We start from the raw sequence: 26,415 nt of genomic DNA on the forward strand, positions 1-26,415 counted from the left end.
CACGAGGTGCTAACGGACTTAACTCCTTACTTAAACAGCTCATATAATTCATTTTTAAAATTTCCAGATGAGCTGGCTAACTGCATCACAGTCACTCTAAAAATCATATCTCGAGTTCCAAAACTCGAAATCCAATTCCATAAATTTTTCCTGAAACTAGACTCATACATATATTTACTAATGTTTTTCTAGAATTTTTGGTTGGGCCAATTAGTACAGTTTATTAGTTAAAGTCTCCCCTGTTTCAGGGTTCGACTACTCTGACCTTCATGCATTACGACTTAGATATCTCCCTGTACAGGGATTCAATGCTTATTCTGTTTGTTTCTAATGAAACTATACTCAAAAAAGGAATCTGTACATATAAATCATGACTTCTAATTATCTCTGGTTAATTTATGGTGAATTTCCAAAGTCAGAACAGGGGATCCAGAAATCGCTCTGGCCCTGTTTCACGAAAACTTAAACATCTCATAAAAACCGGCTCATATGGTCGTTTTGTTTCTTTCATATGAAAATAGACTCATGAAGATTCAATTACATAATTTATTCATTATTTGATTCCATTTCTACTATTTTTAGTGATTTTTCAAACTCACATCACTGCTGCTGTCAGCATCTATTTTAAGGTAAATTTCAACTATTTCATAGTTTTCCATGAATCAACTAGTAATTTGACATACATTATTTCCAAGTATAATTACGATTAGCCATGACATACGTAGCACCAATAGGACCATGATTGGCCATTCCAATGGCTAATCATTACCAAACATTTCCACACCACTTAATAACCATATCATAAGACCATATATACAAAATGATCATAATGTTATACTCAAAATATACAAGCCATTTTCGCATGGCTATACGAATATACATTACCAAAAGATACTTAATTAACAACAAGGGTCAGCCCTATACATGCCATTATCAAATTCAACTGAAGAGTACCAAAAAGTGGCTTAGATAGTGTGGATGACTTCGACTTTGACACCTCCGAGTCCGATAGCTGACGAACAAAATCTATAAAACAGAGAATTTAAGCAAAAGATTAAGCACTTCGATGCTTAGTAAGTTTTAAGTAATGAAATCATTTAAAAGAGTGGCATAATAATTTCAAAGTTTACTTGTTCCATCCTTTGGCCGAATATAAACCTAACTAAGGTATCATTTTTATCATTCATATCACAAAGGTAAAGTCAATATATCCAATTTAAATTCAATCTATAGCCGAATCCTGTTCATCTCAAATTTCCATATCAATCTCATGCATATACACATATATCTCATATTTATGAAATTGAACTCTCTAATCTTGAACTCATGCATCATGATCAGATCATAAACATTTGAATGACTTAACAATGGTCTAAGCATACCTACCGAATTTCGTAGTCATAGTTTAAAATCAATTGTATTCTCAACGAGAGTAAATTACTTACCTGGTTATCTTACGGTAAGTAGCACAGGTGTTTAAAATTGTTTCCACATGTATTATATGATTTCTCGTGCGAACACTTATGGGTTCTCAACCTCAAATATTATGCCGGCACAACCACCCTTCGGAATCAAGCACGATTCTTAACACTGGCTCAAAGCCCTTCGAGACCAAGCTCGGATTAGGCCACTGGCTCGAAGGCCCTTCGAAACTAAGTCCGGTTATGACACTGGCTCAAAAGCCCTTCGAAACTAAGTTCGGTTATTAGCACTGGCTCAAAAGCCCTTCGAACCCAAGCTCGGACTTACACCCCGATTAACATTCACACATATATGCATACATATCTATATATCATATCACATTTGAATATCATTCCTGATACTCGAATGCGATTACAGTATGTTTACTAACCATACATCGTTCGATTCATTAGTCCTAAACAAATAATGTGATCTCGTTTCGTTAATCCACAAGATTTCTATAACCAAACGGCTACAAGTAAATACTTTACTTATTTATTTTGTCATGTAATTCAAGTAGAATCATTAGGTCACAAGTTAATTATTATGCTCATAGATAAATAATTGCCTGATCAAATCATAAACTAAGTTTCATTACTCAACGACTTACCTCGGTATTTTTCGATAGTTACGGATAGGCTACTCGATTGCTTTCTCCTTTCCTTTATCAGATTTAGTTCCCCTTTGCTCTTGAGCTTAATTTAACAAATAAGTTGATTTAATCATTTTGAACATCAAAGAGAAATTCAAGGTACTTAACCCTTATATATATTACACATTAGAGTCATCACATGGGTACAAAACATAGCCAAAAAATCTTTAGCATAAATACCTATAATAACATCCAAATCATTAATTATTTTAACACACGCATAACACATAAAGTTAACTAAAGCTACATTCACTTATAAGGTAGTATCCCTAATGAGCTCATACCATGACAATACCTAACCGAATTCAAGTAAAGAATTTAGTACAATCACACATATTCACTAATGTATAATTCTAGCATGCTTTCATATCTTATATACCTCATTCGGCCCTAACCGCTCAACTTAGCTTATATATACAAATTCCATCTCGAAATTAAAAGTAGCAAAATACAATTAGGTTACAATAATGCCCATCAATGACCGAATCACTCAATCACATCTATAACCGATTTTCTATCTTGTTCATATTAATGTCATAATTCATTTAAAAAATACATCTCTAATCTTTCATACTTTCATAGCCAATATCAAATATTAATGCCGAATGCTTAAGCAAAACTAAACTAAAAAAATTTACCCAACATCATTTTAATTTGCCATTTCCTATTCTTCAAATTATCAAATACATTTACATATATATATTAAACCAAACTTACTAGTACACAAAATTCCTTAACCGAATGTTATAAACCCAAGCCACACATATTGTTCATTAAGATCCTTCAATGACCACATTCGGCACCTCCCTATGAACAAACCAATTTCAACCTTCAAGAACAAAAAAAATATATATATGTACTAAGAGCTTCAAACTACTTGGCCGAATATCAAACCTCCAAACAACCAAAACTTAATCCATGGAATGAATAGAACTTGAACTAATCACCTTATTTATACATAAATTTCCAAGAATTTCAAAGTACTTACCTCTTCCTAAACATCATCCAAGCCGAACATGAAACAAGAGAGTTCCTTTCTTCTTCCTCCCTCAAGTTACGGCAATGAAGGAGCAAGGATGAAACAACTTTGGTTTCTCCTCCCACTCACTTCATATTTTATTATTCTTCATTCATTAATTTATTTTGTAAACTAAAAATGTTAATAGAAAAATACATATTATCATTAATAACCCATACCATGGCCGGCCACTATCCAAAATTTGGCTAATTTGACATGCAAGTACACTCTTTTTGACATCATGCACTATTAGATCACATTTACATTAGTCTAACACATTTCACAATTGTCTCACATAAGTCCCTACTAATAAATTTCACATACTATATACAAAATTTAAGCATGAATTTTTCACACATGCATATTCATATATAATAAGCATCAAAATAGATGCTGGCAATAGCAGTGATGTGGATGTGAAAAATCACTAAAAATAGTAGGAATGGAATTAAATAGTGTATAAATTATGTAATCGAACCTTGATGAATCTATTTTCATCGGAAAGTAACAAAACGTTCATATGAATAGTATATTATGAGATGTTTAAGTTCTCGTGAGACAGGGTCAGAACGGTTTCTGGATCCCCTGATCTGATTTTGGAAATTCATTAGAAATTAACCAGAGACATTTAAAAGTCATTCCATATATGTATAGATTGCTATTTGAATCTAGTTTCTATAGAAACAAACGGCATCAGTATTGAAGCCCTGTACAGGGATATATCCAAATCGTAATGCATGAAGGTCAGTGTAGTCGTACTCTGTAACAGGGGAGATTTTAACTAATAAACTGTACTAATTGGCCCGACCAAAAATTCTAGAAAAAAATATGTAGATGGACATATGAGTCTAGTTTCAGGAAAAAATTACGACACTGATTTTCGAGTTTTAGAACTCAAGATATGATTTTTAAGGTGGCAGTGACATAGTTAGCCAACTGCCTGGAAATTTTTAAAATGAACTGTGCAAGTAAGTGAATTTAGTCTGTGAACCCCTCGTGTCCGACTCCGGCAACGGTCTCGGGTACGGGGTGTTACAATTTTATTGGTATCAGAGCTACGGTTTAGTCGATTCTAGGACTACCGTAATGCGTTGGGTTTAGCTATACATGCCATTTTATGTGATTATTTGATAGTGTGGTGATTTCTGACATTTGCAAATGTGTTTATTTATAGTAATGGATCCCGATCCCGACCCCGACCGAGCGGTAGCTGATGATCTTGAGAGTGTAGTGCCTGATAGTGTGGTGATTTCTGACATTTGCAAATGTGTTTATTTATAGTAATGGATCCCGATCCCGACCGAGTAGTAGCTGATGATCTTGAGAGTGTAGCGCTTGCTCCCGCACAAGGGACAGCGCCGGTGGACTCTCAACCTAATGCTAGTAACCTGAATGATGAAGCTAGACAAGCTTTCTATAGCGTGATGAATGATTGGTTCAACCAATACATTCGAACTAATACGGCTGTTCCACAACCTCCATTCTCGACAAATACCACCCCCGCACCTACCTTACCTCCGGTAACTGACCAAATAAGGTCAAATAAGCCCCCAGTTGTCAGAATCCGAAAACACGGGGCTACTGAATTTAAAGTCACGGATAGCGATGATGCCGAGCAAGCGGAATTTTGGTTGGACAACACTATCCGGGTACTTGATGAGCTATCTTGCACACCCGATGAGTGCCTAAAGTGTGCTATCTCCTTGCTACGTGATTCTGCCTACTATTGGTGGAATACGTTGACTTCTATTGTGCCTAAAGAGCAAGTAACTTGGGAGTTTTTCCAAACTGAGTTTCGAAAGAAGTATATTAGTCAGAGATTCATTGACCAAAAACGGAAGGAATTTCTTGAACTTAAACAAGGTTCCATGTTGGTTACCGACTATGAACGAAAATTTGTGAGGCTTAGCCGGTACGCACGAGAATGCATTTCCTCAGAAGCCGTGATGTGTAAACGTTTCGAGGATGGGCTGAATGACGATATAAAGCTGTATGTAGGCATTTTGGAAATCCGAGAATTTGTGGCACTTGTCGAGCGAGCTTGCAAGGCCGAGGAGCTCAATATGGAGAAAAGAAAAGCTAAGGTGGGAGCAAAGGAGTTTCGTAAGAGGTCTTCGGGGAAGCCCTTCCCACAGTCATCGAAGAAATTTAGAGATGGCTTAGGCTGATCTAGAGACACTTCAGGCTTTTCTAGATGAGATCGCGATCGACCCCCTATGAGTGCACGAGTCACTTCGGTCACTAGTGTTGGAAATGATCGTCGGGACAGAGCGGAGTGCCAGTATTGTGGTAAATGGCATTCGGGGAGCTGTAGATTCTATGATCGCTCCTGTTACAAGTGCGGATCAGTTGACCACTTCATTAAAGATTGCCCGAGGTTGTCTGAACAGAATATAAATCAGAGCGGGAAACCGGGTGCTACCACTGCTCGAGGTAGACCATCCAGAAATACGGGCAATGCTAGTGGTGGTCAAAGAGGATCTAGAGATGCTACGACCAGATCTGAGGCTCGTGCTCCTGTTAGGACTTATGCTATACGCGCACGCGAAGATGCTTCCTCGCTAGATGTTATTACGGGTACTTTTACTCTCTTTGATACTAAAGTGATTGCTTTGATTGACCCTGGTTCTACTCATTCTTATATATGCGAAACCTTAGCATCCAGTAAGACTTTACCTATTGAGTCTACTGAGTTCGTAATTCGGGTATTAAATCCCTTGGGTCGTTACGTGCTTGTCGACAAAGTGTGTAAGAAATGCCCCCTAGAAATTCGAGGTTCCTGTTTTCCGGCGGACTTGATGCTTTTGCCGTTTGATGAATTTGATGTTATTCTTGGTTTGGATTGGTTGACCGTGCATGATGCAGTTGTGAATTGCAAAAGCAAGACTATTGATTTGAGGTGCGCAAGTAACGAGATAATCTGAGTTGAGTCTACGGACTTAAAGGGGTTGCCAGCTGTAATATCATCAATGTCGGCTCAGAAATATGTAAGAAAGGGGTGCGAAGCATACCTTGCGTATGTACTTGATGACAAAGAGTTAGAAAAGAAACCTGAATCTGTGCCGGTGGTTTGTGAATACCCGGATGTTTTTCCCGAAGAATTACCGGGTTTACCACCTGTGCGCGAGGTAGAGTTTGGTATTGAGCTTGTACCGGGGACTACGCCGATTTCAATAGCTCCGTATCGTATGGCACCAACCGAGTTAAAGGAGTTGAAAGCTCAGTTGCAAGAGTTGACTGATAGAGGTTTCGCTCGACCAAGTTTCTCACCTTGGGGTGCACCAGTATTGTTTGTGAAAAAGAAAGACGGAACCATGAGGTTGTGCATTGACTATCGTCAGCTGAATAAAATGACGATAAAGAATAAGTATCCGTTACCGCGTATTGATGATTTGTTTGATCAACTAAAGGGAGCCTCAGTGTTTTCAAAGATAGATTTGAGATCGGGTTATTACCAGTTGCGAATTCGTGATTCGAATATACCCAAAATGCTTTCAGAACGAGATATGGCCACTACGAGTTCTTAGTGATGCCATTTGGGCTCATTAATGCCCCTGCGGTATTTATGGATTTGATGAATCGGATCTTCAGACAGTATTTGGACCAGTTCGTAGTTGTGTTCATTGACGACATCTTGGTCTATTCAAGAGATGAGACCGAACATGCTGAGCACCTGAGATTAGTGTTGCAAATTTTACGGGATAAGCAGTTATATGCTAAGTTCAGTAAGTGTGAGTTCTGGTTAAGAGAGGTTAGCTTCTTGGGCCATGTGGTATCTGCATCGGGTATTCGAGTTGACCCGAGCAAAATTTCAACCATACTTAACTGGAAGCCTCTGAGAAATATTACTGAGGTTCGGAGCTTTTTGGGACTCGCCGGTTACTACCGACGGTTTGTAAAAGGTTTCTCGATGATAGCCACACCCATGACGAAGCTACTTCAAAAAGATATTAAGTTCGAATGGACGGAAAAATGCCAGAAAAGTTTTGATCAACTGAAAACTTATTTGACTGAAGCCCCAATTTTAGTGTAGCCCGAATCAAGCAAAGAGTTTGTCATCTATAGTGACGCCTCCCTACTTGGGTTAGGTTACGTGTTGATGCAAGAAGGTCGAGTTGTGGCCTATGCGTCGAGACAATTAAAGCCACATAAGAAAAATTATCCGACCCATGATCTCGAATTATCTGCCATCGTATTCGCCTTGAAAATATGGCGACATTACTTATTTGGTGAGAAGTGCCATGTATTTTCGGATCACAAAAGTCTCAAATATTTGATGACTCAAAGAGACTTAAATCTGCGACAAAGACGTTGGCTTGAGTTGTTGAAAGATTATGAGCTTGTCATTGATTACCACCCGGGAAAGGCTAATGTGGTTGCAAACGCCTTAAGCCGGAAATCACTGTTTGCTTTACGAGCGATAAATGTAAACTTGTCTGTTCTACCCGACAATGTGTTAGTAGCTGAATTAAAGGCCAAACCATTATTGATTCATCAAATTCGTGAAGCTCAGAAAGTCGACGATGAATTGGTTGCAAAACGGGCTGAATGTGTTCCGAATATGGAATCCGAATTTCAAATTGATGATGACGATTGTTTGAGGTTCAGAAGTCGGTTGTGTGTTCCAAGAAATTCAGAACTCATTTCGATGATTCTGAACGAAGCCCATTGTAGCCGAATGTCAATTCACCCGGGGAGTACGAAAATGTACAACGATCTGAGATGCCAATTTTGGTGGCATGGTATGAAACGAGACATTTCCAATTTTGTTTCGGAGTGTTTAATATGTCAGCAAGTAAAGGCAGAACATCAAGTGCCTACGGGTTTACTCCAGCCAATCATGGTACCTGAATGGAAATGGGATCGAGTCACGATGGATTTCGTATCTGGGTTGCCAGTATCGGCAAGTAAGAAAGATGCGATTTGGGTTGTTGTGGATAGACTGACTAAGTCGGCTCACTTTATCCCCGTACGTACGGATTTTTCATTGGATAAACTAGCTGAATTGTATGTTTCTCAGATTGTGAGATTACACGGGGTACCGATTTCTATTGTGTTGGATAGAGATCCGAGATTCACCTCGCGATTTTGGAAGAAATTGCAAGAAGCTTTGGGTACCAAGCTGCACTTTAGCACCGCTTTTCACCCCCAAACTGATGGTCAATCCGAGCGGATAATTCAGATACTTGAGGATATGTTGAGATGTTGCATCCTCGAGTTCAGTGGTTCATGGGAACGGTATTTACCTTTGATTGAATTCGCTTACAACAACAGTTTTCAATCAAGTATTAAGATGGCACCTTACGAGGCTTTGTACGGTCGTAAATGCCGTACACCATTATTTTGGACCGAGCTAGGTGAAAGTAAAATTTTCGGAGTTGATTTGATTAAAGAGGCTGAACAGAAAGTAAAAATAATTCGTGAGAGTCTGAAGGCAGCCACAGATCGCCAGAAGTCGTACGCGGACTTGAAACGAAAAGACATTGAGTATCAGGTGGGAGATAAAGTGTTTCTTAAAGTTTCGCATTGGAAAAAGATACTCAGATTTGGCCGTAAGGGCAAGTTGAGCCTGAGATTCATTAGGCCGTACGAAATCTCCGAACGAGTTGGTCCAGTTGCGTATAGATTGATTTTTCCCCCTGAACTTGAAAAGATTCACGACGTCTTTCATGTTTCGATGCTTCGACATTATAGATCCGATCCGTCACACGTGATTAATCCATCAGAAGTTGAAATTCAATCTGACTTGAGTTATGAAGAAGAACCGATTCGTATCCTGGCTCGTGAAGTGAAAGAGTTACGAAACAAAAGGGTTCCGTTAGTAAAAGTGTTATGGCTCAAGCACGGAATCGAAGAAGCTACTTGGGAAACCGAGAACTCTATGAAAGAACGATACCCAAACCTATTTACCGGTAAGATTTTCGGGGACGAAAATTTCTTAAGTGGGGGAGAGTTGTGACAGCCCTAATGTGACCCTATCGGGAAGTGGTTTCGGGACCACTAAACCGAGTCATAAAAATAATTAACCATCATAATTGATGCTCATTATATGTACATGTGCATGTGTGAAAATTTCGTGTTTGAATTTTGTTAATTGTAAGTGAATTTTATCAAATAGGACTTATGTGAGAAAATTTAGAAATGTGCTAGGCAAATGCAAAGTGGCCTATTAATGCATATTGTGAAAATGATGGGTTTGCATGTCAATTTACCCAAATTAAGGCATAGTGGCCGGCCATGCTATGAGTGGAAACATGTCACAAACATGTTATGTTAGTGATGTATGTTAGGAACAATAAAATAAGAAGTATGGGTAATAAAGAAATGGAAAAAAGAAAGAATGTGTGTGATTGTTTCTCCCCCCTCCCCATTGCCGTGAATGTAAGAAAGAAAACAAAAAAAAAGTGTCCATCTTTTTTCATTTCTCTTGGCCGAATGTTCTAAGGAAGAAAGGAAACAAGTTGTGTTCTTTGGTTCTTCTTGGCCGAATTGAGAGGAGGAAGGAAGGAGTGAAGCAATCGGTCATCTTAGGTCGATATTAAGGTAAGGAAGTTGATACTAGTTCTTGAAATCCTAGTTGATTTTGAGTGAGATATCAAGTTATTGTTGGTAAACCATGTTGAAATTGTGATTTTGGAATAAGTAAGGTTTTCGGCTATGGAGATTAATAAGGGTGATGGTTGTGTTTCATGCTAAATCTAAATGAACAATGGTAGTTGCTTACATCTTGATGATTATGAGTTTCTTTCTTGATTCTACCTTAGATCCATGAAGTATATTTTTATTTGGTGTTGTTGGAAGTATCGGCCATGGTATATCCATAAGTGTGATTTATGCTTATTGCATGGTAGGTAAGATTTATGTTTTGGATATATGTTTAAATTTGGTTATAATCAAATTTGTGATTCGGCTCTTGCACATATATATATATGATTGCACATGATGTATTGGTATGACCTATATATTATCTCAAGGTATATACTTACACATGATGGTGCTTCGGTTATGGATTAAATGATGGATGCGTATTGAGTTATAATATGTAATGCATTAGTTAGTAAAATGTATGCCATTTATGTGTGGTATTAAGTATATAATCGGCCTCAACATAGACATGCATATTCGGCCATAGGAAGAAGATTGGTGTTGCATGTATTCGGTTAGAGGCAAGCATATTGATGCTTTTGTCTTGGCTTAGAAAATTCGGCCAAGGGGGAATATTAGCTAAAATGTTGAGCTTGATTCATGATTCCATATATATATATGTGACTCTAATGCCTAAAGTTTATATGGGCTAAGTACCTTGAGGTTTTCTTTTGATGTTCGAATGAATTGTATTAAATTGCTTGATGTGATTAAAAATGCATATGACCATTGTGTAGTTGAGCTAGAAGGTGGCCATATGACCAATCAAACTCCTTGTCATATTCGGCCATAAGCTAGCATAATGAGACTTTAATAAGTTAAATTTGTTTGAATTAGCTCAAGAGCTTAGAGGACCACAGTTGGATAAGGGAAAGGAAAAAGTTATCGAATAGCCGCTGAAAACGCTCGACCACATCCGAGGTAAGTTCTTGAGTAATAGAGCTTAAATTATGATTTGATTAGATCATGTTTTAAGCAAATCAAAATCATGCTCTTTGTGAGTGGCTATTGAGCCGAAATTGCAAGAGAGATAAGTGTCTTGTGTTTGAGTTTTGCTAATGAAAATGAAATACGAATGTGTCATGATTTATTGTTAAATGTGCATGGTTATTTGAATGATGTCCGGGTTAAGTCCCGAAGGCTTTGTGCTAAGTGACCATATCCGGACTAAGATCCGAAGGCATTTATGCGAGTTACTAATTCTGGGCTAAGCCCGAAGGCATTGGTGCGAGTTACTAAATCCGGGTTAAGTCCCGAAGGCATTTGTGCGAGTTACTATAACCGGGCTATGTCCCGAAGGCATTTGAACGAGTAGCTATATCCAGTTAAATTTCGAAGGTACGTGATTTGGGAATGAACGATCTTGCTGTAAAAATTTCAGTTAATACGCTTGTAACATCCCAACATTGAGGTATGTTTCGTATGTGCTTTGAATTAGTTGAGCCCTTACAAATAAGTATTCGCTCAGTTGATAAATGAGCTACCGGCCTTTGGCTAAGTTGATCTTTGTGTATGAATATAAGGGTTGGTAATGTGAAGTAAGTATGATATTGAAAATTTGTGCATATGAAATTATTTGTTTAGCTACATGAATGCTATACTTTGGTTGTGTCTAAATTCTTTGCTCAAAACTTACTAAGCATTTAATGCTTACTCCGTTTCTTTGATTCTCTGTTTTATAGATTTTGGTTCTTCAGCTATCGGACTCGGGATTTTGAAGTCGAAGTCGCCCACACTATCAAAGCTCCTTTTGGTATACTTTTGGTTGAACTTTGAAATGGCATGTATAGGACTACCCTTTTGTTGTTGGTCATGTATCCTTCGGTTTTGTGTAAATTTGGATAGCCATGCGAAAATGGCTTAAATATACTTTGATCATAGCATTATAATCGTTTTGTATGTTGTCTGTCGAGAGGTATGGAAATGTTGGTAACGGTTAGCCATGGGAATGGTTATTCATGATCATTTTTGGAATATGTATGACAAACTCTAGTTGATCCATGGAGGATCATGAAATGGGTAAAGTTTACCTTAAAAATAGATGCTGGCAGCAGCAGTGATGTGGATGTGAAAAATCACTAAATATAGTAGGAATGGAATTAAATAGTGAATAAATTATGTAATCGAACCTTGATGAATCTATTTTCATCGGAAAGTAACGAAACGTTCATATGAATAGTATATTATGAGATGTTAAAGTTCTCGTGAGATAGGGTCAGAACGGTTTCTGGATCCCCTGATCTGACTTTGGAAATTCATTAGAAATTAACCAGAGACATCTAGAAGTCATTCCATATATGTATAGATTTCTCTTTGACTCTAGTTTCTATAGAAACAAACGGCATCAGTATTGAAGCCCTGTACAGGGAGATATCCAAATCGTAATGCATGAAGGTCAGTGTAGTCATACCCTGTAACAGGGGAGACTTTAACTAATAAAATGTACTAATTGGCCTAATCAAAAATTCTAGAAAAAAATATGTAGATGGACATATGAGTCTAGTTTCAGGGAAAAATTATGACACTGATTTTCGAGTTTTAGAACTCAAGATATGATTTTTAAGGTGACAGTGACACAGTTAGCCAACTGCCTGGAAATTTTTAAAATGAACTGTGCAAGTAAGTGAACCCCTCGTGTCCGACTCCGGCAACGGTCTCGGGTACGGGGTGTCACACCATGCTTTCGAATCCTATCAACCGGGGGCTTGTTCATCCTCGACGGGTCAACTCCAGGAGATATTACAGGTGCAGGGTTTGTATTAGTCGGGGGTGGGGGTTGTGGGACAGCCGGAGTCGAACACGAGGTGCTAACGGACTTAACTCCTTACTTAAACAGCTCATATAATTCATTTTTAAAATTTCCAGACGAGCTGGCTAACTGCATCACAGTCACTCTAAAAATCATATCTCGAGTTCCAAAACTCGAAATCCAATTCCATAAATTTTTCCTGAAACTAGACTCATACATATATTTACTAATGTTTTTCTAGAATTTTTGGTCGGGCAAATTAGTACAGTTTATTAGTTAAAATCTCCCCTGTTTCAGGGTTCGACTACTCTAACCTTCATGTATTACGACTTAGATATCTCCTTGTACAGGGATTCAATGCTTATTCCGTTTGTTTCTAATGAAACTATACTCAAAAAGGAATCTGTACATATAAATCATGACTTCTAATTATCTCTGGTTAATTTATGGTGAATTTCCAAAGTCAGAACAGGGGATCCAGAAATCGCTCTGGCCCTGTTTCACGAAAACTTAAACATCTCATAAAACCCGGCTCATATGGTTGTTTTGTTTCTTTCATATGAAAATAGACTCATCAAGATTCAATTACATAATTTATTCATTATTTGATTCCATTTCTACTATTTTTAGTGATTTTTCAAACTCACATCACTGCTGCTGTCAGCATCTATTTTAAGGTAAATTTCACCTATTTCATAGTTTTCCATGAATCAACTAGTAATTTGACATACATTATTTCCAAGTATAATTACGATTAGCCATGACATACGTAGCACCAATAGGACCATGATTGGCCATTCCAATGGCTAATCATTACCAAACATTTCCACACCACTTAATAACCATATCATAAGACCATATATACAAAATGATCATAATGTTATACTCAAAATATACAAGCCATTTTCGCATGGCTATACGAATATACATTACCAAAAGATACTTAATTAACAACAAGGGTCAGCCCTATACATGCCATTATCAAATTCAACTGAAGAGTGCCAAAAAGTGGCTTAGATAGTGTGGATGACTTCGACTTTGACACCTCCGAGTCCGATAGCTGACGAACAAAATCTATAAAACAGAGAATTTAAGCAAAAGATTAAGCACTTCGATGCTTAGTAAGTTTTAAGTAATGAAATCATTTAAAAGAGTGGCATAATAATTTCAAAGTTTACTTGTTCCATCCTTTGGCCGAATATAAACCTAACTAAGGTATCATTTTTATCATTCATATCACAAAGGTAAAGTCAATATATCCAATTTAAATTCAATCTATAGCCGAATCCTGTTCATCTCAAATTTCCATATCAATCTCATGCATATACACATATATCTCATATTTATGAAATTGAACTCTCTAATCTTGAACTCATGCATCATGATCAGATCATAAACATTTGAATGATTTAACAATGGTCTAAGCATACCTACCGAATTTCGTAGTCATAGTTTAAAATCAATTGTATTCTCAATGAGAGTAAATTACTTACCTGGTTATCTTACGGTAAGTAGCACAGGTGTTTAAAATTGTTTCCACATGTATTATATGATTTCTCGTGCGAAAACTTATGGGTTCTCAACCTCAAATATTATGCCGGCACAACCACCCTTCGGAATCAAGCACGATTCTTAACACTGGCTCAAAGCCCTTCGAGACCAAGCTCGGATTAGGCCACTGGCTCGAAGGCCCTTCGGAACTAAGTCCGGTTATGACACTGGCTCAAAAGCCCTTCGAAACTAAGTTCGGTTATTAGCACTGGCTCAAAAGCCCTTCGAAACTAAGTTCGGTTATTAGCACTGGCTCAAAAGCCCTTCGAACCCAAGCTCGGACTTACACCCCGATTAACATTCACACATATATGCATACATATCTATATATCATATCACATTTGAATATCATTCCTGATACTCGAATGCGGTTACAGTATGTTTACTAACCATACATCGTCGATTCATTAGTCCTAAACAAATAACGTGATCCCGTTTCGTTAATCCACAAGATTTCTATAACCAAACGGCTACAAGTAAATACTTTACTTATTTATTTTGTCATGTAATTCAAGTAGAATCATTAGGTCACAAGTTAATTATTATGCTCATAGATAAATAATTGCCTTATCAAATCATAAACTAAGTTTCATTACTCAACGACTTACCTCGGTATTTTTCGATAGTTACGGATAGGCTACTCGATTGCTTTCTCCTTTCCTTTATCAGATTTAGTTCCCCTTTGCTCTTGAGCTTAATTTAACAAATAAGTTGATTTAATCATTTTGAACATCAAAGAGAAATTCAAGGTACTTAACCCTTATATATATTACACATTAGAGTCATCACATGGGTACAAAACATAGCCGAAAAATCTTTAGCATAAATACCTATAATAACATCCAAATTATTAATTATTTTAACACACGTATAACACATAAAGTTAACTAAAGCTACATTCACTTATAAGGTAGTATCCCTAATGAGCTCATACCATGACAATACCTAACCGAATTCAAGTAAAGAATTTAGTACAATCACACATATTCACTAATGTATAATTCTAGCATGCTTTCATATCTTATATACCTCATTCGGCCCTAACCGCTCAACTTAGCTTATATATACAAATTCCATCTCGAAATTAAAAGTAGCAAAATACAATTAGGTTACAATAATGCCCATCAATGACCGAATCACTCAATCACATCTATAACCGATTTTCTATCTTGTTCATATTAATGTCATAATTCATTTAAAAAATACATCTCTAATCTTTCATACTTTCATAGCCAATATCAAATATTAATGCCGAATGCTTAAGCAAAACTAAACTAAAAAAATTTACCCAACATCATTTTAATTTGCCATTTCCTACTCTTCAAATTATCAAATACAAGGTGATTTACATATATATATTAAACCAAACTTACTAGCACACAAAATTCCTTAACCGAATGTTATAAACCCAAGCCACACATATTGTTCATTAAGATCCTTCAATGACCACATTCGGCACCTCCCTATGAACAAACCAATTTCAACCTTCAAGAACAAAAAAATATATATATATGTACTAAGAGCTTCAAACTACTTGGCCGAATATCAAACCTCCAAACAACCAAAACTTAATCCATGGAATGAATAGAACTTGAACTAATCACCTTATTTATACATAAATTTCCAAGAATTTCAAAGTACTTACCTCTTCCTAAACATCATCCAAGCCGAACATGAAACAAGAGAATTCCTTTCTTCTTCCTCCCTCAAGTTACGGCAATGGAGGAGCAAAGATGAAACAACTTTGGTTTCTCCTCCCACTCACTTCATATTTTATTATTCTTCATTCATTAATTTATTTTGTAAACTAAAAATGTTAATAGAAAAATACATATTATCATTAATAACCCATACCATGGCCGGCCACTATCCAAAATTTGGCTAATTTGACATGCAAGTACACTTTTTTTGACATCATGCACTATTAGATCACTTTTACATTAGTCTAACACATTTCACAATTGTCTCACATAAGTCCCTACTAATAAATTTCACATACTATATACAAAATTTAAGCATGAATTTTTCACACATGCATATTCATATATAATAAGCATCAAATATGACTGTTAATTATTTTTATGACTCGATTTCGTGGTACCGAAACCACTTTCTGACTAGGGTCAATTTAGGGCTGTCACATTGCCGTTCATACCTATTTCTTTGCTTTCATAGGTTTCTACTGTGATGGTATGATATTGGCCTAGATAGGAGCATACATGGTGAGGAAGCACTTAAAACTACTTTTCCTATGAACTTCATGCATATAACATGCACTTATTTCTCACCTTCCTTTAGACCTCTTTGCTGGTAGGCTGGCACACTTCAGATAAAATCTGGGACATGATGTATACAAATTTTATGTTCTGACACTAAATTAAGCAAGGCTTGCACTACTAGAAACTAGTTGAGGATTGGCTTTTATATTTAGACTAGAAACCTCTCTGTTCCCTTTGTTGCACATGGTAGCTAAGTAGCATGTATATTTTAGTTCAAGTTTATTGTAATTGATTGATCTTCGTGAAAAAAGTTTAGACGCGATGCCTATAACTTACGTTAGATGCTTTTTTTTGCATTCTCCTTTTTGTCCATGAATAAATCATTTAACAAATAAATATTCAGGTCAACTAAAATGAAAGATTTTTCTTCTAATCCATCGATCTTTGTAGTCTATTTTTGGTGACAATGGAGGATTGTCCTAATACCATTCTTTACAAGACTGGTTAGTGCTTCTATTCAATTTCAACCAATAATGTCTTGAATATTGAGAAATTGAGGCTCTTTTCACTTTTGAAAGCACAAATTGACAATGTAAATGGATTGGCAACTAGTTTCATTCTTTGTTCAACACAGACATAGAACAAATGGTACAAGCATCTCTAACGTATATTATTAGTCTTTGATCCTAATTATCAACAAAAATGTAGGGTTTCGCATACCGATTCCTTTTGCTGCTCACCACTCTCAACTTCATGTGATATGCATAGTAATGTCAGTATCTTCTAAGCCATAATTGAACCATAGATAGTATTTCAAATGGGAAACTTATTTGGTTACATTGAATGTTTAGTTATGGTAGATTTGCAACAAGATAAATTTAGGTACCAAATTTGTCCAAATGTTATCATTAGTTGGGAGGAAATACCTTGAGATTCTTCAAACCATATGTCTTTTAAATATTTTTCCATTGAAATTTCTAGAATATTCTTAAAATATGAATAAAACTTATCTAACTAAATAAGATTTATCTACCTAAATAAATTTAAAATATATCCCAAAATATATGGGTTTTACATATTTCAACACATGATTGTCGGTTTCATTGAATGGTAACCTATTATAAATTGCAACAGAATACAATAAGGTACCTACTTTGTCAAAATGTTAATACTTGTTGGGACTCAAGGCCACGAGATTCCTCACAACATATGTCTCTAATGCACTCTTTCTTCAGTTTTCACCATTCAAATTGCCTGTGACTCTTACCAATAACCATAAAGAGTTTTGATGAAGTTGGTTCAGCATGCAGCAAACTCGACAGCATGCAGGCCATGAAGACCAAGTCATGCAGGAGCTGCTGATGCAAGCTTATTTTGTTTATTTTGTAATTCCTAGTCAATGAAATGTAAACTTAGTTCATTTCTAACTAAGTTAGGTTGTTGACTGATGTAATTAGCTTATGTATGAGCTGTAAACACAACTTTGTATAAGTTTACAAGCCAAAATTTCAAGTTTCCATGTCATTAGTGGAGGTAGGTGATGTTTAGGTAATTATTTGCTATTTTTGACAAGCTTAGTGCTTGGTTTATGTATTGGCATTGTGCCATTATGCAATTTATGAATGAAGTTCAGTTTGTTCATCAATTTTTCTCTTCATTTTTCTTAGCTTTTCTTTCTTTCTCTTGCTCGAATTCTCTTGTTTGCTCAGCAAGTCTCGAGACTTGCTTGACAAGTTTGCACTGAATCTGTTAGTTTCAGTTAAAGCACCAACAATTGGTATCTAGAGCCTATTTCTTAAGGGATCTGTTACACAAATCCATGGCTTCATCAAGCTTTTCACCAGCTGCACCTCAAGTCTTCAATGGAGAAGGCTATCACATATGGGTGGTCAAAATGAAGACCTACCTGCAGGCTTTCGTTCTGTGGGAGGTGGTCAACTCTGATGTTGAACCAGAGCCACTTAGAGCTAATCCAACAGTGGCTCAGATCAGGCAGCATGCTGATGAAAGGACCAAGAGGCACAAGGCTATGTCTTGCATCCAAAACTCAGTGTCTGATGTGATTTTCACAAGGATTATGGCCTGTGAATCACCAAAACAGGCCTGGGACAAGTTGCAGGAAGAGTTTCAAGGGACAGAGAGGACAAGGCAGCAACAGTTATTAAACTTGAGGAGAGATTTCGAGAATTTGAAGATGAAGGAAGAAGAAACTGTCAAGCAATATTCTGACAGGATTATGGCTGTGGTTAACAGCATCAGGCTCCTTGGAGAGCAGTTCAATGAAGCTAGGATAGTGGAGAAGGTTATAGCAACTCTGCCTGAGAGGTATGAGGCAAAAATCTCATCTCTCGAGGACTCAAGGGATCTGTCCACCATCCCCCTGACAGAGTTGATCAATGCTCTATATGCTCAAGAGCAGAGGAGAGCAAGCAGACTGGAGGAGCACCAAGAAGGTGCCTTTCAGGCAAGAACAAATACTGCCTACAAAGGCAAGAAGGCCTGGAGAGACAAGCCAAAGAATGATGCTGCAAGGAGAGAAGGTCAGACTTGCAAGCACTGCAGAAAGGCTGGTCATTCAGAAGAAAAATGCTGGTTCAATCCAGATGCTGTGTGTCAGCATTGTAAGAAGAAGGGTCATGTTGAGAGAGTCTGCAAGAGTAAGACCAAATCGAGGCAGAATCAGTTTCAACAGATGAAAGCTGAGGCTCGAGTAGCTAAGGAGGACAGTGACCAAGAGGAGCAAGTCTTTGCTGTGTCATGCTCAGCTGCTCAGGAAAGGTCCTCATCTGGTTGGCTCCTAGACAGTGGATGCACCAACCACATGACACTTGATGCTGCAATCTTCAAGTCTTTAGACAGAAGCTGCAGAACTAAAGTCAAGATAGGAAATGGTCATTTTATTCAAGCTGAAGGCAAGGGTGATGTGCTGATATGCACCCTTACAGGTAGCAAAGTAATTTCAAATGTGCTGTTGGTGCTTGAAATTGACAGAAACCTGCTCAGCATAGCTCAGTTGCTGGGAAAGGTTATTCAGTTGTGTTTAAAGACCACCAGTGCCAAATCAGTGATCCAAGTGGATCCGAACTGATGGCAGTCCCTATGGCTGATAAGAGCTTTGTGGTTGACTGGACAAAAAAGTCAGACATTGCCTACACAGCCACTTCAGATGAATCCAAGCTGTGGCATCAAAGACTGGGACATGCCAACTTCAGATCGATGGCCCGAATGGTCAGAGAGGACCTGGCTAAAAATTTTATCAACTCAGTGGACCATGATGATGTATGTGAAGTATGTCAGCTAGGAAAGCAGGCCAGACTCCCATTTCCCTCGAATCAAGCCTGGAGAGCCTCTGAAAAACTCCAACTGGTGCATACTGATGTGTGTGGCCCTATGAAGACTGAGTCATTAAGTGGAAACAGGTATTTCATACTGTTCATTGATGATTTCTTGAGATATTGCTGGATTTACTTCTTAAAACAGAAATCAGAGGTAGCCACTGTGTTTTGGAAGTTCAAAACTGCTGCTGAGACTGAAACAGGCTACAAGGTGAAGACCATAAGGTCTGATAATGGGACTGAGTACACCTCAGCTCAGTTCCAAGCCTTCTGTGATAAGGCAGGCATCAAACATCAACTTACCAACACATATACACCTCAGCAGAATGGGGTAAGTGAAAGGAAGAATAGGAGTTTGATGGATATGGCCAGGTGCTTGATGATTCAGAAGAATCTGCCTAAAACACTATGGGCAGAAGCAGTTAACACTGCAACATACATTCAAAATAGACTTCCAACCAAGGCTTTGGATCAAAAGACCCCATTCGAGGCCTGGTTTAACTTCAAGCCATCACTGGCTCATCTGAAGGTCTTTGGATGCATCTGTTATGCACATGTACCTGCTGTTAAAAGGGACAAATTGTCTGAAAGGGCTCGACCTGGTGTTTTGGTGGGGTATAGCACTGTTAAGAAGGGCTATAGGATTTTAGATCCTTCAACAAACAAAGTGTCAGTAAGCAGGGATGTGGTATTTGATGAGAGGTCATGTTGGAACTGGGAAAGACATGAACCTGAAGAAGTTTCTGAAGAACTTGCAGCAGACCAAGCTGAACCAGACCAAAATGTCCCTGAAATGGATATTGATGATGAACCAGTCAGAGGAACAAGGTCATTGGCTGAGATTTATGAAAGGGCTCATGTAGCCATAGCTGAACCAAGCAACTTTGAAGAGGCTGAGGCTCAGCAAGGGTGGAAGCAGGCAATGGCTGAGGAGATCAGCATGATTGAGAAGAACCAGACCTGGGAATTGGTTGAAAGGCCAGTCAAAAGGAAGGTGATTGGGGTGAAATGGGTGTACAAAGTCAAGCACAATGCTGATGGAACCTTGAACAAACTGAAAGCAAGGCTAGTTGTCAAGGGGTTCAGTCAGAGGTATGGCCTAGACTACCTGGAGACCTTTGCACCAGTGGCCAGGCTCGACACCATCAGACTGCTGATTGCCTTAGCAGCACAGCTCGAATGGAAAATCCATCAACTTGATGTGAAATCAGCCTTTCTGAATGGTTTCTTAGATGAAGACATCTATGTTGAACAACCACAAGGGTTTGAAATAGCTGGCAGAGAGCATATGGTTTACAAACTGAAGAAGGCCCTATATGGATTAAAACAGGCTCCAAGGGCTTGGTATAGCAGAATCGATGGCTACTTGACTGATCTGGGATTCAATCGAAGTAAGAGTGAGCCAACACTGTATGTCAAGAAACAAGGGACACAAATACAACTCATTGTGTCCCTGTATGTTGATGACCTTCTGGTGACAGGAGGAGATCGAGTAGTGCTGGCTGACTTCAAGACCAAGATGCAGGAAGTGTTCGAAATGTCTGATCTTGGGGAGATGTCTTATTTTCTTGGAATGGAGGTGTCTCAAGTACAGAATGAGATATTTCTAAGCCAGAGAAGCTTTGCCACAAAGATTCTGACCAAGTTCTCCATGCAAAACAGCAAGGCAACTAAAACACCTGTTGCTGTTGGAGAAAAACTATCGAGCCAAGGTGATTTTGAGAAAGTTTATGAAACAACCTATAGGAGTCTAGTTGGTTGCTTGCTATACTTGACTGCCACTAGACCAGACATCATGTATGCTGTAGGATTGCTCTCAAGGTTCTTGCATTGCTGCAATGAGAAGCATTTCCAAGCTGCAAAGAGAGTGCTGAGATATGTCAAAGGCACTTTAAACTATGGTTTGAAGTACAGCAAAGAAAGAAATCTGAAGCTGGTTGGCTACACTGATAGTGACTGGGCTGGCTCGATAGATGACATGAAAAGCACCTCAGGGTATGCTTTTAACCTTGGTTCAGCCATGTTTTGCTGGAGCTCAAAGAAGCAAAGTCTAGTAGCTCACTCTACTGCTGAAGCAGAATATGTGGCAACAGCAAGTGCTGTCAACCAAGCCATATGGCTAAGGAAAATATTGGCTGACTTGAATGTGCATCAAGAGGAAGCTACTGAGATCTTCTGTGACAACCAATCTGCAGTAGCAATTGCTAAAAATCCAGTGTTCCATGGAAGAACAAAACATTTCAGCATCAAGTTGCATGTTGTTCGAGAAATGGAGCAAGCTCAGGAAGTAAAGCTGATCCACTGTAATTCAGAGGATCAACTTGCAGACATTTTAACCAAAGCCCTTAGTGTCACAAGGTTCGAATGTCTAAGAAAGAAGCTAGGTGTTTGCTCCATGCAAACCAAGGAGGAGTGATGAAGTTGGTTCAGCATGCAGCAAACTCGACAGCATGCAGGCCATGAAGACCAAGTCATGCAGGAGCTGCTGATGCAAGCTTATTTTGTTTATTTTGTAATTCCTAGTCAATGAAATGTAATCTTAGTTCATTTCTAACTAAGTTAGGTTGTTGACTGATGTAATTAGCTTATGTATGAGCTGTAAACACAACTTTGTATAAGTTTACAAGCCAAAATTTCAAGTTTCCATGTCATTAGTGGAGGTAGGTGATGTTTAGGTAATTATTTGCTGTTTTTGACAAGCTTAGTGCTTGGTTTATGTATTGGCATTGTGCCATTATGCAATTTATGAATGAAGTTCAGTTTGTTCATCAATTTTTCTCTTCATTTTTCTTAGCTTTTCTTTCTTTCTCTTGCTCGAATTCTCTTGTTTGCTCAGCAAGTCTCGAGACTTGCTTGACAAGTTTGCACTGAATCTGTTAGTTTCAGTTAAAGCACCAACAAGTTTGCTTCTATAAATACAAATGCTAATGGATAGCCGGGCACCCTGTGCCAATTGCCAAAGCCATTCCTAGACAGTCAAGTACTTGTAAAAGAAAAAATCACAAATCACAAAAGTAACGGATTTGCACTTGCAGAGAATTTTTAATGCTAAGACGAGTATAAAACGGACACTTTCATTTTCGGAGACAACGACAGTGCTTAAAGGCCACTTTGCTGTTTATGTTGGAGAAGCTAAAAAGAAGAGATTTGTTGTCCCGCTCTTTTTCCTGAAGCATCCTTCATTCCAGAATTTACTGAGTCAAGCTGAAGAATTGTATAGATTTAATCATGCTCTGGGTGCTCCCATTATCCCCTGCGGCGAAGAAGCATTCATTGAACTCACCTGCAATCTGCAAAGCTCATAAGAAGAAATGATATAAAATGTATGAAAATGGCTAACCAAGCAGAGATAGATTCTTTTAGGAAAGCGAGTGTAAATGGTGGATTGTTTTCTGCGGTCCCATGCCCGTCCTTGTGTACTTAATCTAACAAATATATAAATGACCACTTAGGAAAAACAAAAAGTCGACTCGTTCTTTTCATGAATTTCGTTTCTGATGGTTAACGTGTGTTGTTTCATTTTATCAGTTCACCCTATGTTACTGAATTCGGGGCTGTTGAATACAAATATGTGCCGATACTACGCGTACCTTGTTTGCTGCCATAATTTCTACTATGATGGCATGTTATTGGTTTGGAAAGTAACAAATGATATTAGAAGCACTTAGACTAAACTGATCATCTGAACTTCACGTATATTACATGGATTTGTTGTTAGTGCGGAACCTCGGTGAGGAAAATCTCAAATACACATATAGAACACAAACAATAACTCGAACAGAAAAACGAAGCAATAGGACAAGCTCCAAGGCATGTATCAAGCCAATATCTTCAAGTGTCAATTTGGTGGTTCTGAATAGGTCTGGTTGTGCGTAGAGCTACCAGTAGGGCGTACTTCACAAGGATTTGTCCTGCAAGTTGATGCCTGGAACGCTATTAAGCACCATCTGATATTAGCATTTGATTGCAGGAAAAAATATAGTATCATTTGATGTGACGGTATATACCAATAATATTCACCATAGATCTATCAAAAATCCTAGGACAAGGTACATATTACATACTACTAGTTAACCTTGGCTTCTTCAACATAGCTTCTATGACAACCATTTATTTCTTGGTTGCTTCCGTGTTAAATTAAAATTTATTTCATGCATCTAGATTTGGAGCATATCTTATTCTCTTTTTCAGCTGTACTTATCCAATTAGTCTAATCCTTTCCAACATTTTCTTGTTCATATTTCCTTTATGTCCGAAGCTTTCTATACTTAAAATCTTGAGTGCCAATTTCCAATCTTTAGCCTGTTCTCCATTGGCCATTTTTCCCCATTATAAGTTTTAGACCAGGCCAGAGTTTTTAATGAAGGAAAATATGCTTGTGGTAATGCAGGAGCCTGAGCCCTCATTGTCCCCTTCCAATCTTTTTCCCAGTCATGGATTGTCTATTTCCTAATTTGTAGGGCACACTGTTTTGTCAACAGACAACAGTATGAATTTTCAGCTCTAATATTGATTTGTAAGCATTGGCCATTTGGGGACAATACCATGTGACACCCTCTTGAACAAAGTCCTAACCCCACCAAAATACATGGTAACCATTCAATCTGCAATTCATTAATATCCTATATACATTCTTCCATCTATATATACAACTGCATTATCCACATCACAACCAAGGAATTCTCACATCCTCGTCTACAAGCAAATCTTACCATTCATCTTTTTGAGTCTTCTCCATTATTATTCTTGATAAGTTACTAACAGAAATGGCTATCCGTGTGCCAAGAATTATGCATGCTAAGCGGATTCTTGGTCATTCTAAACTGTTTGCAAATCAAGCAGCCTCGAACTCAATGGATGTTCCCAAAGGATACATTGCAGTGTATGTTGGGGAGAGCTAAAAGAAGAGATTCATAGTTCCAATCTCATTCTTGAATCGGTCTTTTCAGAAATTGTTAAGCATAGCTGAGGAAGAATTTGGATTCAATCATTCAATGGGTGGTCTCACAATTCCTTGCATAGAAGAGGTTTTTGTTGATCTAACATCAAGCTTGCATTAGTAGCCAACTGATAAAAGAAATTTAATCAGCTGATACAATTTTTGACCATTGATGTACATCCTTTTATTCACTTGGTAGGAAGAGATGATTCAAATGTATACTCTTCTGAGAAACTATTTTAATACAAAGTACAACGGTTCTATTCTCAAAATTTCCTCTTGTTAAATACATTGTTCAGTTCATATTGCTCCTTTACAACACCAGTTGTCGTGTCTGATGAACATGTAGCTATTAGTAGCTCACCTGAAAACATCAAAATCTCGTTCCAACCCAAGCCTGCAATCCTCCTCGCTTTCCTATGGAAAGTAACCATAAATATTTTTCCTAGGAAAATAGGTTAGTTGAAACTTGAAAGAAGGAAAATCATCAGGAATGGATTTGGATTAAATTTGGGTTAAAATGAACCAGGCGTCAGTCTTCTTATGCCAAAGGGTTTAGTACAAACTATGAAGGTTAGTTTTGTTTGGTATGACGGGTAAACTTTTAGGAACTGCCTGTGAAGATATTGGAGGTAAAGTATGGTCCATCCGTTGCAGGGCTTGTTGCAGTGCTGGCCACATAATGAGTCTTTGCCCTTACCATATTGATTGCTCAATGCTGCCACAATGGCAACTGACGAAGTCAAAGTTTGTGGAAATGGCCTTTCAAAACGGAGTTGGCTGCCAATCTTTTTTTTTTCCTTTTGTTTGTCTGCAAATCAATTTGATCACTGAACTTCAAGCGTCAATATGGTGGTTCTAGATAGGTCTAGTTGTGACGAGAGCTACCAGTACAAGCTACAAGGGGGTACTTCACGTGTACTTCACAAGGCTTTGTCCTGCAAATGCCAACTGATATTACAATTTCATTGCAGGGAAAAGGATCTTTTTAATCAAGTCCGAAGCATATTCTATCCAAGTTCAAAGAGCTTCTCATATGTTTATTGATATAACTTCTCGCTTGGATACACCATAAGAGAAGCCAACATATACTCTCTCTTTTTATAATAGGAACACCAAATGTACATATACGTTTTCCTCTTTCTTCTGGCCTTTTTGAAGCGGGATTTTTATTTTTTATTTGTCACAAATGAGTGGAATAGGAATTCTCAAATATTGGCATTTGAAGTCATTAAATCAATCATCGAGAGTCGATGGAAAACTCAAATAGCTTAAAAGAAAATCATTTTCAGTTGTTATGGTAAAGAAAATTCACACTATTCCATAGCAAAACAAATGGAAAAGACAATTGTTTTCAGTCTCTAGATTGCCTGTATTCACATTTTAGATCAGATATGGGGTGAGATTAAAACAGGAAAAACCCCCATCTGTGCAAAAACATATGATTATCCGATGAAAGAAAAGACATGACTCGTATTACTGGCGACCTATATTATTCTTTCTTTCATATTCAGTTTATGTTCCCACACTCAAGTTCTGCTAATCCTACAATTAAGCCTTTTGACAATCCGATCAATTTACTTAGCATTTCATTTCTCATACTAGTAAGCCTTCTGAGAGAAAAAACCCTCTCACAGGAGCAATACATCAATGGTACGGCTTTACAGGCTGAAACGAATGAAATTTGAACTCTTTGGCTTTCGTTTATCCCAGAAACTACAAAAGTTAGGATTTAGATTCTAGTTTTAGGACAAACGCAACGCAGCAGTACTTCTGTACTTGAATGGTTTGATTAACATAATAGGTTCTCTCATAATAAATGGAGCATAAGTTGGGTGCTGGTTAT

General features: G+C 37.8%; 1 pseudogene; it reads left to right on the forward strand.

Moving 5' to 3' along the window:
- Window positions 1-24,396: 24,396 nt before the first annotated feature.
- Window positions 24,397-24,690, forward strand: LOC107894322 (auxin-responsive protein SAUR23-like; annotated as a pseudogene).
- Window positions 24,691-26,415: the final 1,725 nt, after the last annotated feature.

This window comes from Gossypium hirsutum, chromosome A13, assembly GCF_007990345.1.
Source record: "Gossypium hirsutum isolate 1008001.06 chromosome A13, Gossypium_hirsutum_v2.1, whole genome shotgun sequence".
NCBI lineage: Eukaryota > Viridiplantae > Streptophyta > Magnoliopsida > Malvales > Malvaceae > Gossypium > Gossypium hirsutum.